General features: G+C 42.3%; 1 protein-coding gene across 2 annotated transcripts in view; it reads left to right on the plus strand.

Moving 5' to 3' along the window:
• The window catches only part of HMOX2 (heme oxygenase (decycling) 2), a 30,492-nt gene that overhangs the window by 273 nt on the left and 12,552 nt on the right, over window positions 1–17,667 (plus strand). The window contains exon 1 of one of the 2 annotated variants that reach the window (XM_008569099.1): window positions 17,098–17,115. The exons of the other annotated variant lie outside the window; for it this stretch is intronic. The gene's annotated coding sequence lies outside the window, so the exon portion shown is untranslated. Of the gene's footprint in view, window positions 1–17,097; window positions 17,116–17,667 lie in introns of those variants that run through there. 2 annotated transcript variants of the gene reach the window in all.

Below are 17,667 nucleotides of genomic sequence, written 5' to 3' on the forward strand. Positions count from 1 at the left end.
GGGGGGGGGGGGGGGGTCGCGAGAGGGTGGAACCCGGCCGCCGCTTTCTAGAAGACGTTTCGCGGGCCTGGGGGCCTGAGCGGCGCCTCAGGTGTCCCCGTTGGGCCCACCCTTCCCAGTGTCACGAGTGGCGTTGGCGAGGCGACCCCGAGGGGCAGCTGAAGGGATTGGCATTGCGGGCTGGGCTTGCAGTCTCTGCCCCCGGGCCCGGCAGGTCCGTCCACCTGGGTCGGAGGGGACCCGGATCTGTCCCCGGCGTTGGAGATTGGAGCTGTGAGCACTGGCCAGGCTCTGCCCTACCTTCTGTGACTCACCTCAGTCTGGAGTGTTTCTTGAGTCTCCGTCGTGATTTCATGAGTGACCTCTGGTGCGCCTTGGTGCACAGTGCCTGATTGGGAAGGATCCACTGTGGGGGAAGCAGGTTAGTCTGGACAGGGAGTTTACCTGTCACCTCCTGAGCACAGTGCTCTAGGTGTATTAATTGCCCTGTAAAAGCTACCAGGGCCGTCGTGCACAGTCTTTGCACAAGGCCTGTTTGTGTCATGCCATTTAAATTGGTTCTGATGAACCGGTTGTTGTGGCCTGTGGCTGTTCCTCCTTACTGTGCTATGTTGGTGCCGCCATAAACGAGACAAGGCTTAGCGTGACTGAAAAAATTAAACACTGTATAATGAATGCTCTCCCGTTGAGGACGCCCTCAGCAGCCCTTCAAGAACCTTTTGAGTTGATAGTTTTCTCCCTAGTAAAATGGAGTCAATGATGAAAAGTGTCTTGACCTATATTTACAGCCAAGAAGATGGCACAGATGATCTTGAACCTGGTGGTCTACCTTCAGGTACCATGCCCTTTCCTAAATGGAACTGTACAGATCGAGTATGGATTATGTCCCTTGGAGTTTTTTTTTTTTTTTTTTTTGGCTGCTGGCAGGGAAAGGGATCCAAACCCTTGATCTTGGTGTTATAGGGCTGTGCTCTAATTAGTTGAGCTAACTGGCCAGCCCGGATTATGTCCTTTGAACTGGCTTTCCCACTCCCCTTAAACTGTCCTCTCAAATAAAAGGAAACAAGCTTACTGGTTTTGTGGTTTTGAATTTCTGGTATGGTCTTAACCATTGTGTTTTCATTAAAATTTTAACTCCCTAATTAAAAATTTTAGTGTTTCTTTGGGAAGGGTGATAAGGAATATATAAGTAAACCTGTCGTTTATTAATTAGTTTTTTCAAGAAGTATCACAAGACATAATCTTTGCTTACCAAGAGTTCACAGATCAGAGGGGCATTTATAAGTTTACCTGATAAAATTGGAAAAGTTCAAATACAGTATCTAGGTCAAAGTACTGGTGAGGGTGTGGGAATTTGCCAGGTCTTGTAAACTCGCACACTCATTGAATGACCTCATCAAACTGGAGATTTGAAGAGGGAAATCCTGTGATTCCTTCATTGTCTGACTTGATTTCCTTTCTTCCTTTGGTTGGGCCAGTAACTTGAGATGCTGTTGAGTTACCAGAGTCAAGAATATGAGCTACTTTGGAAATGCCAATGCCAATGAGATGAGTTACAGAAAGTAAAGCGTTCATTGCCTTTAGCTCACTCCTCATCAAGTATGTTGAAAACTTGCAAAACTGGACAGCTGGGGCTACCTTGATTTTTTTTGGTTTCCATTTAACAGCTGACTCTCTTCACAGGACAGTTAGGCTCTGCATCAGGATTGTGCCAAAAACTGGAATATCACTCCTTCAGGAGAAAGATCTATTTGAAAATTGGAATTGTGTATTTCAGTGTAAAATTTAGAATTCAGCTTGTAACTCCTTGGAGAGAAAAGAGATGAAAAACTTTAACTATAAATTTCTTCCTGTATATTATTGGACATAGTTAGCTAAAATGTTATAAATAGACATTTAAACACTAAGGTCAAGGGTTTGGATCCAACTGCAAAAAAACCCAAAACAAAACAAAACAAAATAAATAGACATTTAATGCAATCTTTTCTGATAGTAGCCAATGAGAATTAAGCGGTTCTGTGTCGCCTCTCCTTTTGTGTACAACACAGTGAAGATTATCTGCAACTTAATTTATTATATCTAGTAGGTTTCTGTTTGCAAAAACATAGGATGAAAGCTCTGTGTCTTGTTGTAATCTGAATAATTTCTCAGGATATTTTTGTACTGCTGAAAAGCAGTACCATTACCAGTTAATTCTTGCCAGCAATGAGTGTGTGTGTGTGTGTGTGAGTGTGAGAGAGAGAGAGAGATGAATCTTTTTATTTTATTTTTTTGATGACTGGCCAGTTTAGAGGTCTTTTGTACCAGAGGAAATTATACTCAGGTGACCACTCAGTTGCTCTCTGATATTATCACTGTGTACTTTACTTTTCCATATTGACTCCATTTATTTACCATAGATGATGTTTTCAGTTGTGCTACACATTTTAAAACCAACTAATGAAGTCTGTGAGCTCCTCAAATTTTCTTTTTAAATTTCCAATAAATTTGACACACAGTATAGAAATACAGTACTGGTCTAGCAACATTACATATGTTTGCAGATTATGTAGTTACAATTATGTATATATATTGTAAGAAATTCTTTCTGAATGATCAGTGTGTTTCCATTTAAGAATAACATTAGTTATTGGGGTTCTCTATAAATAATGTAAGGTCATATAGCTATTTACATCTAAATTGCGGTTGAAATGGAGCCCGGAACTCTTTCTGGGTCATCATATCAACCACATCTATATTCAAACTTCCCAGGGCAATATTGTGATCTGTTAACTAGGCATTTCAAAACAGCAATTAAAGTCAAGGGTCTCTTTTCAGTGAACAGGTTTTAAAGTTGTTTTGATATAATTTTAAAAGACTTAGAGGGCCAGCCTTGGCTCACTTGGGAGAGTGTGCTGCTGATAACACCAAGGCCACAGGTTCAGACCCCTATATAGGGATGGCCGGTTAGTTCACTTGGAGAGCGTGGTGCTGACAACACCAAGTCAAGGGTTAAGATCCCCTTACCAGTCATCTTTTTTTTAAAAAAAAGAGTGAAAAGTAAATGGTTTGTTTCAAAAAGAAAAAGGAAATCATGTTAGTGTATCTTTGACCATGAGAAAAACATTTAAATCCTTTAAGTTTTAGTTTCTGTGTCTAAAAAAATGAGATTAATACTTGATGAGCTTTAAAGTCTGGTGCCTTTGAATGCTGCTTATTGATCTAAACCAGGGATTTCTTTTTTTTTTTTTTTTTTAAAGATGACCGGTAAGGGGATATTAACCCTTGACTTGGTGTTGTCAGCACCACGCTCAGCCAGTGAGCTAACCAGCCATCCCTATATGGGATCCGAACCCGGGGCCTTGGTGTTATCAGCACCGCACTCTCCCGAGTGAGCCACGGGCCGGCCCAAAAAACAGGGATTTCCATGCTTTTCTGTTATGGTAAGTTTGGGATTGGGACTGAGAATCTAACCTCTTGAGAGTTTCCCTTGGTGTCCCTTTGTCCAAATCACACAGTCTAGACAGAGAAGGGAGTGGGCTGGTGAGGAGGATAGAGAGGTAAGTGAATAGAATACATGAGGGAAGGGACAGCAGAAGAGGAAAGGAAGAGGTGATTGTTGCATGGTGATAATTGTTGTCAGTTTGTATGCCAGGGGCCAACTAAGTGGATATTTTCTTCTTTCTGCTTAGGGGGAAAATTAATTTTTGTCACACAAATAGATATATTTCCTTCCCAGGATTATCATAGGTCTAATTATTGTCATAGTTCTCAGTAATTTTAAAAGAACTTTGGGGAAGAATGGCTGACAGAGACTGGTGTCTTGTATCCACCCTGCCTGACTTTTTCTAAATACTCTCAGCTTCCTGCCTTTTTCTTGATGATCTGTCTTAGTTTTAGAAGACTGGTTTTACTGCATCTTGTATTCAATCCCACAGTTACCTGAGAGCCCCATGGTAGTGCTGTGGGAAGGTGCTAGCTAGCTTGGTTTAAAAAATCTGGCCACATAATACTATCATGATTATAGTAAATCTAGTAGGCTGGCTGGCCTCATAAGTAGCTGTAATGATCATATTTTTTTCTGCCAAACACTGGGACCTATGGTCTGAGCATACAGGTATACAGAAGGAATTGGTGGGACAGGATATTTGAAATTAGAGCTGTTCCAGAAACTCCGGAACATAAGGCTCTATCTTTAGCACTTTTGTCTGTACTGTGTACGGTTAGTATTTATAGAACGGTGCACCTTGTTATGTGTTTTTTTTCCCCCTACTTATCTCTGTCTAGATTGAAAGCTACTTGAAGTCCAAAACAAGATCTTAGCGCTCTTTGTAGTCACAGAGCCCATAAGCATGATAAATGTTTATTGATGATAATATGTAAAGTCACCTGCGCAAGTGTAGTCATCCCTTTCCATAGATACTTGATCTGCTATTCTCTCAGGAAAGACCACTATGTGCTGTTCTGGAGGAACTGTTGTCATCTGGAACTATTTCCATGGCAGTCTGTAGGAGGGCAGGAAGGAAAAGGGAAAGAATCAATGAGCAAAACTGAGTGTGGGTTGGTAGAGGGATCCAGATAGCAGTGTTCAAAGGCAGATGAAAAAAAAATATATTGCAGTGGGGCCTGGGCAGTCCATTCACTTCTGCCTGGAAGATGTTAACTCCTCACTCCCTTCTTTTTTTATAAGAAGGCAAGGGGAGAGTCAAGTCTTCTCTTTGCATAGTAATAGTATCCTACTGTTTAGAAAATAACTTAAAAAATATTCCATTTCTTGGTCCAGCCCCGTGGCTCACTCAGGAGAGTGCGGCTGCGGGTTCGGATCTTATATAGGGATGGCCGGTTCGCTCATTGGCTGAGCGTGATGCAGACCACACCTCGCCGAGGGTTGCGATCCCCTTACCGGTCCAAAAAAAAAAAAAAAAAAAAAAAAAAAAAAATTCCTTTTTTTTCCCATGAACTTGGTTTTTTTTAAAAACCACAAAACTTTTAAAAGTTTTGTGGTTTTTAAAAAAAACCAAGTTCATGGGAAAAAAAAGGAATTTTTTTTTTTTTCTTTTTTTTTTTTTTTCCTTTTTTTTTTTTTTTCCTTTTTTTTTTTTTTTCCTTTTTTTTTTTTTTTCCTTTTTTTTTTTTTTTCCTTTTTTTTTTTTTTTCCTTTTTTTTTTTTTTTCCTTTTTTTTTTTTTTTCCTTTTTTTTTTTTTTTCCTTTTTTTTTTTTTTTCCTTTTTTTTTTTTTTTCCTTTTTTTTTTTTTTTCCTTTTTTTTTTTTTTTCCTTTTTTTTTTTTTTTCCTTTTTTTTTTTTTTTCCTTTTTTTTTTTTTTTCCTTTTTTTTTTTTTTTCCTTTTTTTTTTTTTTTCCTTTTTTTTTTTTTTTCCTTTTTTTTTTTTTTTCCTTTTTTTTTTTTTTTCCTTTTTTTTTTTTTTTCCTTTTTTTTTTTTTTTCCTTTTTTTTTTTTTTTCCTTTTTTTTTTTTTTTCCTTTTTTTTTTTTTTTCCTTTTTTTTTTTTTTTTTAAAAGATGACCCGTAAGGGGATCTTAACCCTTGACTTGGTGTTGTCAGCACCACGCTCTCTCAAGTGAACTAACCGGCCACCCCTATATACAGATCTGAACCCTTGGCCTTGGTGTTATCAGCACCACACTCTCCCAAGTGAGCCACGGGCCAGCCCTAGACTTTGCGTTTTATAAAAGACATACTAGTAGACCCAAAAGGAGAAAAGTGTAGGGCAACTAGCTGCTGTAGGTTATTATGCTTTTCTACCTTTGCTTGTGGCTTTTCTAGGTATCTGAGATGGGGCAAAAAACCAAAGTGTTTTTTCTACTCTCTACTCTTACACAGTCACTAATCAGAACACTTTTGATACCAGATGTGTGGGGTTTGTTTCCCCACACACCAAGCAGTTCTCCAGTAGACACCATCTGGGTATCCTCTAATTCACTATAATTCTGACACTGTCTGGAGATAGCGCCAGATCCCACAGGTTGAAGTCTCATTCCCATAAGACTGTCCCCAACTTCAAATATCAGTTGCAAGTAGTAGGTTGACACCTACCAGCTATAAATTGGGGGTTCCCATGACCTGCTCCTCAGGTTTGATTAACTAGCTAGAGTGGCTCAGAACCCAGGGAAATACTTTATTTACCCATTTATTATAAAGGATATGAAAAAGGATACAAATGAACAGCCAGATGGAAGAGATGCATAGGGAGAGGCGTGTGGGAGGGGCTCAGAGCTTCCATGCCCTCTGGAACTTCTATGATGTGTTCAGCTGTCTGGAAAGAACCGCCAGGAACCAACAGGTGTTTAGCTGTTTGGGAGCTAATCCAAACCCTGTCCATTTGTTTTCTTATGGAGGCTTAATTACCTAGGTATGATTGATTACATCTTTGGCCACTGGTGATCAACTCAGCCTTCAGCCCCTCTCCCCTCCCAGGAGAATGTTCCTACCTTTTAATCAGTGGTTTGTTCCCTTGGCAACAGCATCCTCATTTCTGTCCTCCTAAGGCTATCCAGGAGCCCACCAAGAGTTGCTTCATTAGAACAAAAGATACTCCTATTACCCAGGAACTTCTAAGAAATTTAAGAGCTCTGTGTCAGGAACTGTGGTCAAAGACCAAATTCAGAACAAAAGATTCTAGTGCCCCTATCTACAAGGGTTATTTAGGAGCTCTGTGCCAGGCACCGGGGGTGCAGACCAAACACACACACACACACACACACACACACACACACACATACATACATGTATGAGGAGTCTTCAAAAAGTTTATGGAAAGATTTGTGTTATCTTTTCATTTCATTTTTCCACAGACTTTTTGAGGTACCCTCATCTATCTATCTATCTCTTACTGTAAATCACAATATCACACCAGTGCATATGCCCAAATTTTTTTTTTTTTTTTAAAAGATGACCGGTAAGGGGATCTTAACCCTTGACTTGGTGTTGTCAGCACCACGCTCAGCCAGTGAGCGAACCGGCCATCCCTATATGGGATCCGAACCCGGGGCCTTGGTGTTATCAGCACCGCACTCTCCCGAGTGAGCCACAGGCCGGCCCAAGATGTTGGTCACCGTCCCTGGGTGGGAATATGCCCAAATTTTAAAGGAGTCAGCACATTCAAGTGCAGATGCCTAAAGGTAGAACGATAAAGGAACAGTAATATCAGTCCATTTGGCAAGTATATATTGAGCCTTCAAGGTGCGCAGAGTATTGGCACCAAGGGGTGTGCAGAAACAACAGCAAACCCAGCATAGCCTTTGTCCACTAGGAGATGGCAGGTGCCTTGGGGAGATGCAACAGTAAAATCACTTTATAAGGTTTATGATTGAAAGAAAGTGAGCCGAGATGCCTGGTACCATTCAAGATTTATTAAAGAAATCTGGGCTGTGCTCAGAGTGGCACAGGGCCCATGGCTGCCCTGAAAGTGGTAGACAGCCCCAACAATGGGTTTGCGAGAGTTTATATCAGCTTTGGGGCGTGAAATGTACGGAGGGAGGGACCATTAGGTTGATGTAACTGGGTGGAGAACTGCACCAATGCAGAAGCCGGAAAGAAACTTGTTTCAGGGCCGGCCTGGTGGTACACTGGAGAGTGTGCCGCTTGGGAGTGCGGCGGCGCTCCCGCTGAGGGTTCGGATCCCATGTGGAGACCGGTTCCCGCTCACTGGCTGAGTGCGGTGCGGGCGCAGCACCGAGGGTTGCGATCCCCTTACCGGTCAGTAAAAAAGACAAAAAAAAGGAAAAAAAAAAAAAAGAAAGAAACTTGTTTCTAAGTCAGGAGGCTTCTTGTAAAGGGAAGAGGGGAGGGGAGGCGAGGAGGTGGGCGGCACCATTTTGTACTTGGGCTTGTCTAAAGTGGCGCTGGTTATGTTGCAGATCTATTAATGATTGTCATTCTAACACTCCGTGTTTTAGGAGGTCAGGGAAGTTAAAGAGCTGAAAAATGTAAAAGATGGTAGAATTTGCACTGAACCCACCGGGGTTAGGTAAATGACAGAGTAGGAAGAGAAAAGAAGGAAGGGGGCCAAAGAAAGGTGAAACCCACCTGAGAGCACCCTGAAAACATTATCCACAGAAAGAGAATGTCACACATAAAGAGACTCCTTCTAGAATAGGGATTCTTAACCTGAAATTCTGGGTCCACAGATGAACCTTGGGGGCCTGTGATTGCTCTGGAATGGCACAGGCAACTTTTTTTTTATATATGTGGTTGTCTTCTAGAGAGAATCTAAAGCCTTCATCTGACTCACGAAGGGATTTGCAACACTAAAGGCTAAGGATTGCAGCCTTTACAAAGATCCAACCTGTGACCTTGGGCTCTCACCAACAGAGCTAACCGGTCAGCTCTCCTCCCTTTCTTTAGAAGTGCACGTCTCTCGGGCCGGCCCGTGGCTCACTCGGGAGAGTGCGGTGCTGATAGCACCAAGGCCCCGGGTTTGGATCCCATATAGGGATGGCCGGTTAGCTCACTGGCTGAGCGTGGTGCTGACAACACCAAGTCAAGGGTTAAGATCCCCTTACCAGTCATCTTTTTTAAAAAAAAAAAGAAGTGCACGTCTCTCGGGCCGGCCCGCGGCTCACTCGGGAGAGGGCGGTGCTGATAACACCAAGGCCCCGGGTTTGGATCCCATATAGGGATGGCCGGTTAGCTCACTGGCTGAGCGTGGTGCTGACAACACCAAGTCAAGGGTTAAGATCCCCTTACCAGTCATCTTTTTTAAAAAAAAAAAGAAGTGCACGTCTCTGAATTTGTGTCTTCATGTGAGGAGGTATTTGGGTGGAAGATTAGAGACAGAAACCCTAGAGCATTCCTTTGTAAACAAACAGCCTTTCACTAAACACCAACTGTCATGGAACTTGTGTGAATGCTTGTCCAAAGGACAGCAGTGTAAGCAGTGGTCTGATCTGGTGCCCAGGAGATGGGACACTGCCCAAAGTCACTGCACTCTCATTGGCTAGTGTAGGTGAGGAAGAGATGTTTAAGGCTCAAGGTCTGCCCTCTAATCTTTACAGTCAAGTGTGGCTGATTAGAGTATGCACCTGCCCATAATACATGCTTTTTGGAAGGACATGAAGTTTTAAAGGAGCTGTTGGACTATTAGAAATGACATGTGAAAGAGCAGATGGAGCCCTGGCCCAGCAGCTCTGGGCAGGACCTGGAACAGTGACTAATCCAGTAACAGCTTCCCGCTGCATCTTTGGAATACAGGCCTATGAGACTCAACCTAGAGCTGCTGGTCACTTAGCACATTCGTTGGGAAGTGGTAGCCTGTTATTTGGTCCAGTGTTCTATCACCCCTAGACCACGGCTGAACAAATTAGGCCTATCTCAAAGGTCCTAAAGGACTGGAGGTGCTTTTTTTCCTAAAGTTATTCATTCATTATGGCCTGATCATGTTCTCAGTCAATTGTTGAGGGTCTGGGCTATTTGAATTTCCTCTGAGTAATGAATAATGGAGATAATGGTGTTTGACCAGTTCTGAGGGACCCTTGGGAATAATAGGAATTAAATTCTTGGGAATTAAACGTAACTTTATTACTATTATTATTATTATTATTATTATTATTATTATTTGGCAGCTGGCAGGTACGAGGATCTGAACTCTTGAACTTGGTATTATAACACTGTGCTGTAACCAACTGAGCTAATCAACCAGACCAAACACAGCTTTAATGTGTGTAGTTTGTGAGCACTGCCTCACTGGAGAAGATGGAACAGGAAGTTTTTCAATTTTATGGTGGCAATATGATGGGGCTTTTTGTTTTTTCCTTTTTTCTTTTTAGTAAATTATGATCACTATAACATTTTGCTTTTTTTTCTTGTGACAACGATAACCTAATGCCTTGGTGTATTTCCTCTAAAATGTGCAAAGACAAGATGTGGGCTTATCACAAAGTTGTATAGCTATTGCCTTCTTGTGGTTGACCCCTTCCCTAAAGGAACAAACATGAAGAGACCCTGCTGGTGCTATGAAATCCAGACTCTAAGGACAACTCGGGGGACAGAAGGATTTTTTTACATATGCAGAAGTCAGGGAGTGTCAGTGGTTTGTGCATGTGTTCGGTGGAGGAGGCTGGTATTTGTTACCTTGACTGATAAAAAAATAAAAAGTATATGCAAATTTTTAAACAAAGGGGGTAAAGCAGTGTTCTGCTACCAATCAGACCTCCAAAGTCCTTAAATCTAAAATGTGTACTCTCAGTAGCCATATTTGTGAAATGTTAAAGAAGCCAGTTTAAAACCAGTGTAATGCACCATTTCTCCTTCAAATACGAGGGGTCTCCAGAAAGTTCATGGAAAGATTCATATTATCTTTTAATTCTGTCTTTCCACGAACTTTTTGAAGTGTTCTTGTATAAGACAGTTACTCAAGCACAAAGTATTATATGCTTGATACCCCACAAGCCCATTCTCATCCTCCATGCCCCATTAATAGAAGTTTCTGCAGTAAAAATGCTGTTTAAAAAAAATGCTCACTAGCCAGCCATTTTTATTTCTAGGATTCACCTTTAATTGTCCTCTGTCATCAGGTCTTTGAGAATGCCATAATTTTGAGAATACCTCACATTCTGGAAATCATTTATTCGCTCAACAAATTCTTATTGGGTGTGTGCCCTGCGTTGGGCAATTGGAGACAAAGATAAATGAGCTGTAATCTGGAAAACAAATGTAAACAAATACTGTAGCAGGATACATGTGCTATAATAGATCATAAAAGGCTTACTTAGGTAGCTTTGAATGTAATATTAGGCCTGCATGACTATCACTTACATTCTTTTCTAGTCCTTATTTTTAGAAGCCCCACAACCATCTTTTTGGAGGAAATACAGCAAGGCATAGAGGAGCTGCTCTGGCAGAAGCTGGGTGGGGGAGGCCCACAGCCTTTTCTGCTCTGCCTCCTGTTCAGTACCATCCTCCTTGTAGCTCAATGAGAAATGACTCATTGGAGTTCTAGGGAAGTCCTATAGTAGCTAGGAGTAGACCTGATGGTAGAACTTGGTTCTCCTGATTCTTACCCTACTTATCAGTCAGATACCAGACTGATGAACGGTAAGTAGATTTCTCTCAGTTTTATGTTCCATTCCACAAAAAAGTCAGTAAGCATGATTTTGTCAGGGGCTTCACCCCTCCCTGGCTTTGTTACTGAGCTTGCTTTAAAGGTTTAGTTTCCAGTGATCCAAATACGTACAAATGAAGTCCTGTTCCCTGGAAGGTACTGTGACCCTTTTCATTGTCATTTGTGGACAGTGTGCCAAGTTGCCCACCTGCTAAAAGCCTCTTGTTTTCTAGTAGAAATTCAATTTCCCCGGAAATTCCTGTAAAGGATATTTGATAAAGGTGTGACGAACGGTTTGAAGTATAGTGCCAAAACAAATCTCATCTTGTCTCTGTATACTGAAAAAGGGATGAGAGGGTTATTAGACTCATGTCCTATTTTGAACTACTTTAGTACTACTTCTGAGATCAAGCAGGATATTTTAGCCTTGGCGCTATTGACATTTTGGGCTGGATTGTTTGTGGTGGCAGGGTGTGTGTGTGTGCTTTCTATGCACTGTAGCATATTGAGCAGCATCTCTGGCCTCTACCCACTAGATACCATTAGCACACCCCCATCCCCCAGTTGTGACAACCAAACATGTTGCCAGACATTGCCAGATGTTCCCTGGGAGTACATATTCGTCCCCCATTGAGAAATACTCAGTTGGTGATTAGTTGTCAAGAGATATAAATGCAAATCAGATTTGTCACAGGAACAAGGAAATTTTTTAGTTACTTAAACTTTATACTAAGTTACTGTAAAGAAACAAGAAGTATGCCCTGTCCCCCATCCTGACTCTCAGTAACATGGCGGGGGCATCATCTAACTCATGTTCAGGGTCTCCTTGAAGGAGTTGAATTAAGGTGATGATATTCCTGTAGGTTTTTTGCAAAATTTGTTTTGCTAGGAATTCTAGGTTTTCCTGTTCCTTTCTTGGTATCTGGTGCTATTAGAATGAAAACAGGTTCTTCATGGTGAATCTTCAACTCAAAGTCTGTGACCCCCAGAGTGGAGTTGATGCTGCCTATAGGGCTTTTCATGGAGACAGAGTTGTTTCTGTTTCTTTCTTAAAAGTATGTGGGAATATTTGTTAATTTAAATTTTTTTTTTTTTTAAAGATGACCGGTAAGAGGATCTTAACCCTTGGCTTGGTGTTGTCAGTACCACGCTCAGCCAGTGAGCGAACTGGCCATCCCTATATAGGATCCTAACGAACCCACGGCCTTCGTGTTTTCAGCACTGCACTCTCCTGAGTGAGCCATGGGCTGGCCCCTGTTAATTTAAAATTTTAAGTGACATTTTCTTTAGTTTACTAATCAGCATCATATGATATGTCACATTTTATAACTCATTTATCTCATTTAATTCTCATACGTACATTGCAGAATTATTACTACTATCCTTTACAGATGAAGAAAGATACTCCAAGAAATTAAGTAGCTGGTCCAAGTCTACTCAGCTGGTATGTGGCAGAACCAGGGTTTGCTCTCGGTTGTGCCTGTCTAGATCCTGTGCCTTAAGCACATCCATTTACTGCCTCTTGGCCTCTGTGTGGCCAGTAGATTCTCTCTTGGCTGGGCTCAGCTAACATTTGTTGGATGCCCACCATGGGTTGGGCTTTAGAGATCATTACACAATTCAGTACATTATCTCAACTCCTTGTGTGTCGTATCAAGACAGTATTGTGCTGTGCAGAAAGGACTTATGCGTGTATGCCTACTATTAGACTTGTTGAACCCAGCTTCTTCAAACTTTCACATGGAGGTATTTGGTCTCCATGTCATAGGATGTATACTGAAATATAAGTACTTAAATCTGTATTTAAATTAATAGTCACATATGTAGTTATATAGATATTGAGTTACTGCCAAGTGACTATTGTGTTGGGGAGGCCATGTCCTGGGAATTTCTTACTGGTAAGGAAAGTAAAGAGCATGGCTTTGGAAATTTCACACGTAGACCAGGCAGAGTAACACACAGCGATCTGTTTTCTCTTCCCTTTAATCCTGGAAGGCTTCCTGAGGAGCTGGAGTGTCTAGAAAGCTCTCCTAGAAAGCTAGTTTAAGGTCATTTTGCTAAGTTATCCCTGTGTCACTTTGATTTTCTGCCTTTTAAGTGTGGTTATGAGGTGTGTTACAAGTCATTTGTTACTAACAGTGAAGTTTATGAATGCTTTGTCTTTAAGTTTGAGTGGGTTAAAGATTATTCTTGTAGATCAACTCTCATTTTGAGAAGCTTTTTAGAGTAGGAAAGAGGACTGCTGTTACAGCTAACCGCTGGCAATTTTGCATTACCTACAATACGTTTGCTCTACACTCCAGCCCTTGGCTACTCCCATGGGACATTGTCATTCATGTGCAAGTTGGGTCCTCCGTACTAAGAGAAGGAAACATTTGAGGCCCCCCATTCCTAGGAATTCTTGAAGCCTTGTTCATTAAGATAGGGAGTCAGGGGGTAAGATGGAAGAAGGTTGACTGCCTTGTTCCCCTGACCACTCCTTGGGTATACGTAGGACATGCTGGTAGTGCTGGGAAAGCAACCCCTCCCTGCTCTGAGAAAGTCCAATAGCTGCTGCTGCTGGTTCTCTGCTACCGTAGACAAAGCCTGTGTAGGGTGAGCCAGCCATGTGAAGTTACTGGTTCTTGGTCTGGGCTTGTTTTCCAGACATCCCTCCTTTATCAGAACATGGGAAGTTGTTACGAAGAAGCCTGGGAATAATACCTAATTCTGTAGGTCTGTGGAAACGTGTAACTATCCCTGCTATAAGTTTGAATGTTGCCCCAAAACTCATATTGCAAATTAATCCCCAATACGGCAGTATTGAGAGGTGGGACCTTTGGGAGGTGATTGGATCATGAGGCTCTGCCCTCATGAATGGTTTAGTCTATTCATGGATTAATGGGTTAATAGATAAATGGATTATTGCTGGAGTGGCCCTCATGGCTTTATACAAGTAAGGAGAGCATGTTAGCATGCTCTTGCCTTTCTGCCATGTGATGCCCATGCACTGCCTTGAGACTCTTCAGAGAGGCCTCACCAGGAAAAAGGCCCTCTCCAGATGGACCTCTCGACCCTGGACTTCCCAGCTTCCAAAACTGTAAGAAAGAAATTTTTTTTCTTTATAAATTACCCAATTTCAGTTATTTTGTTATAACTGTACTAATACAATGCCTTACAGGTCCAAAGTGAGAAATAGGAACCACCTCATTTGATTGACCAAAGCCTTGTCCTGTGGAGTTGCTAGTCTTGCAGGAAGTTTATGTTGACGTACTTCCTATCCATCAGACTACCATTTCCAAGGCAGAATATATGTTCAGTAGGCAGAAAGATAGGACTGCTTAGATTTTAAACACTCAACATATGGTTGACACACTTCCAGCTTCTCAAAACCAGATCTTTTATTTCTTTGTAGTTACTATGGTGATGGGTACTATAGAGATGTGCAGATGCTATTGTGATGTGCAGACCCCCTTGGTGTAGGGATGCTCCAGAGCTCCTGGGTTCACTGTCCACCAAGACCTAGCAGGTTCTGGCTGTCTTTCTCCAGGCACTGAGTGGTGGGGTGTGCTATTTCCCCTTTGGGACCAGCCTTGGCCTGCCCTGTTAGTCAACAAAAGTAGACCTTATCAGGGAACAATCTGGGTTGTTGTTAATCTGAGTGAGCAAAGGTGAGTGCCATGGAGACAGACAGCAGCAGCGTCTGAACCTTCAAACGGGAAACTGAGCACTTATTTCTCAGAAATGATAGGATTGCACTTATTTTTCATTCTTTTTTTTTTCCTTTTTGTCTTTTTTCGTGACCGGCAACGGATTGCAACCCTCGGTGCCGCGCCCGCACCTTGCTCAGCCAGTGAGCAGCCGGTCTGTATGTGGGATCCGAACCCTCACGGGAGCGCCGCTGTGCTCCCAAGCAGCGCACTGTAGCAGTGCGCCACCGGGCCGGCCCCTTATTTTTCATTCTAACGTGACAAAGCACATGCTGTAGTTTAACCCCTACACTGCACACATAGATCCAGTGTGGTGCGGATGCCTCCATAACTATAGCGTCAGTTTCCATGTTGCAAGTAGTCTGTGGTGACAGTACACTAGTCATGCATGAAGCAATGAGGATTAGCTGGGGACACAGGAGGAATTACCTTACATTCAAAATGACTCAGCTTTAGCCCCAACTTGACCGTTAACTCTGAGTGACATTGCCGTATTTATTCTCTTGATCTTAGTTTTTTCATAGTCAATGTGACACTGCTAGAAAGTGACTTAACCTGGTGTACCCAGGTCTGTCAGACTGGTAGTCTGGTGCTCTATCATCTGCACCAACCTCTTTTTTTTTTTTCTTTTTCGTGAGACCGGCCGCACCGCGCTCAGCCAGTGAGCACCCTGGCCATCCTTATATAGGATCCAAACCCGCGGCGGGAGTGCTGCTGCGCTCCCAGCGCCGCACTCTCCCGAGTGCGCCACGGGCTTGGCCCTGCACCAACCTCTTCTGAGTGAACTTGTGTGCCTTTACCCCTCCAAGAGTGGCTTTCTGAAGCTTTGTACTTTTTGTAGAGAGGAAAGCACCTGAGAGCTGATTGCACTTCCAGGTTTCCCAAAAAGGCAATTCAGCAGAAGCATCTTAATTACCCACTGTCTTTCTCTCAACCCCTAAAAGCTGTTTACAGTCCTTGCTTATGATAGAAGCTGAAGCTATAGGTGACAATTTTTATGCCCGAGTGAAAGGAAATATGACTGACTCTACTTATCCACAGGACACATGCTTTCAAAATTGTGCAAAGTTGAAATAACTTTTGTTTGATGCTTACCTGGGTGTGACCGAAGGTTTCATTGGCATTTCCTCTGTTACAACCAGCCCTGTGGGATGCCTGATGCCTAGGCTTTGTGCTCCTTATAAAAATCCCACCCAAACCATTTTAGAGTTCAGTCAGGGCTTCCGTCTCCCCCCACCTCCCGTTCCCAGATTCTTCTTATGGGACAGTCTTTCTTTGTCTTCTCAGTTCTGAGACCTGTTCTTCTCATATAAAGGGGTGGCAGTCAGGGAACAGGTGAGTCTTAAGTTTATTTCATTTGTAGTGGGAAGGCTCTTCACCAGGACTCATTGTACTGCCAAAAATAGTCAATTCCAGGCCCCTTCTTTGAGCTCTTTTCAGTGTTTTAGGTTTCATCCTTTGACTGCTTGCCTGGTTGTACAAGGAGACTTCAAAAAGTTCATGGAAAAATGTAACTAAAAGATAAAAATAAAAACAAACTTTATTTCTGTGTAAGCTTTATCAAGTTCAGGACACTTTTGTAAAGGATGATACCAGCCATTTAGTTCATCCCTACAGAACTGAGGGTCCTGGGAATTTAACCATGTCTTTTTTACATTATTTTTGTTTTCGTTTTTATTTTTGGTGGTTGGCCTGTGGGAAGATCTGAACCCTTGATCTTGGTGTTATCAACACTGCTCTAACTAGCTCAGCTAACCAGCCAGCCCCTTTTTACATTATTAACTGAAGTAAAATAGGTGCCCTTCAAAGATTTTTTTTTAACACTAGGAAACAAAGAAGTCAGAAGGAGCCAAGTCAGGACTATAAAGTGGATGCCTAATGATTTCCCATTGAAACCCTTGCAAAATTGCCCTTGTTTGATGAGAAGAATGAGCAGGAGCACTATTGTGATGGAGGACTGTCTGGTGAAGCTTTCCTGGGTGTTTTTCTGCTAGAGCTTTGGCTAACTTTCTCAAAACACTCTCATAATGAGCACGTGTTATGGTTCTTTGGCCCTCTAGAAAGTCAACAAGCAAAATGCCTTCAGCATCCCCCAAAAACTGTTGCCATGACCTTTGCTCTTGACAGGTCCACTTTTGCTTTGACTGGACCACTTCCACCTTTTGGTAGCCATGGCTTTGATTGTGCTTTGTCTTCAGGATTGTACTGGTAAAGCTATGTTTCATCTCCTGTTACAATTCTTCGAAGAAATGCTTCAGGATCTTGATCCCACTTGTTTAAAATTTCCATCGTAAGTTCTGCTTTTGTCTGCATCTGATCTGGGTGCAACAGCATTGGCACACATCAAGCAAAAAGTTCATTCAACTTTAACATTCAGTCAGAATTGTGTAAGTTGACCAATTGAGATGTCTATGGTGTTGGTTATTATTTCTGCTGTTGATTATTATTATTTTTTTTTTTGTCCTTTTTGAGATCGGCCGCACCGCGCTCAGCCAGTGAGTGCTGTGAGCGCACCAGTCATCCCTATATAGGATCCGAACCCACGGCGGGAGCGCTGCTGCACTCCCAGCGCTGCACTCTCCCGAGTGCGCCACGGGCTCAGCCCTAATTGTTGATCCTCTTCAGTTAGGGCACAAACAAAATTCATTTTTTCCTCACAAATTGAGGTGGCTGGTCTGCCACTGTGGGTTTCATCTTCAACATTGTCTTGTTCCTTCTTAAAATGAGTTATCCCATTTGTAAACTGCTGATTTCTTTGGGGTATTGTCCCCATAAACTTTTCGTAAAGCATCAGTGACTTTACCACTCTTCTACCCAAGCTTCACCACATATTTGATGTTTGTTCTTGCCTCAATTTTAGCAGAACTCATGTTGCTCTGATAGGGGCTCTTTTCAAATGATGTCTTATCCTTCTTGGTGCCCCAAACTAGATCCTGTAC

The sequence above is a fragment of the Galeopterus variegatus genome, unplaced genomic scaffold, assembly GCF_000696425.1.
Source record: "Galeopterus variegatus unplaced genomic scaffold, G_variegatus-3.0.2 Scaffold466, whole genome shotgun sequence".
Taxonomy (NCBI): domain Eukaryota; kingdom Metazoa; phylum Chordata; class Mammalia; order Dermoptera; family Cynocephalidae; genus Galeopterus; species Galeopterus variegatus.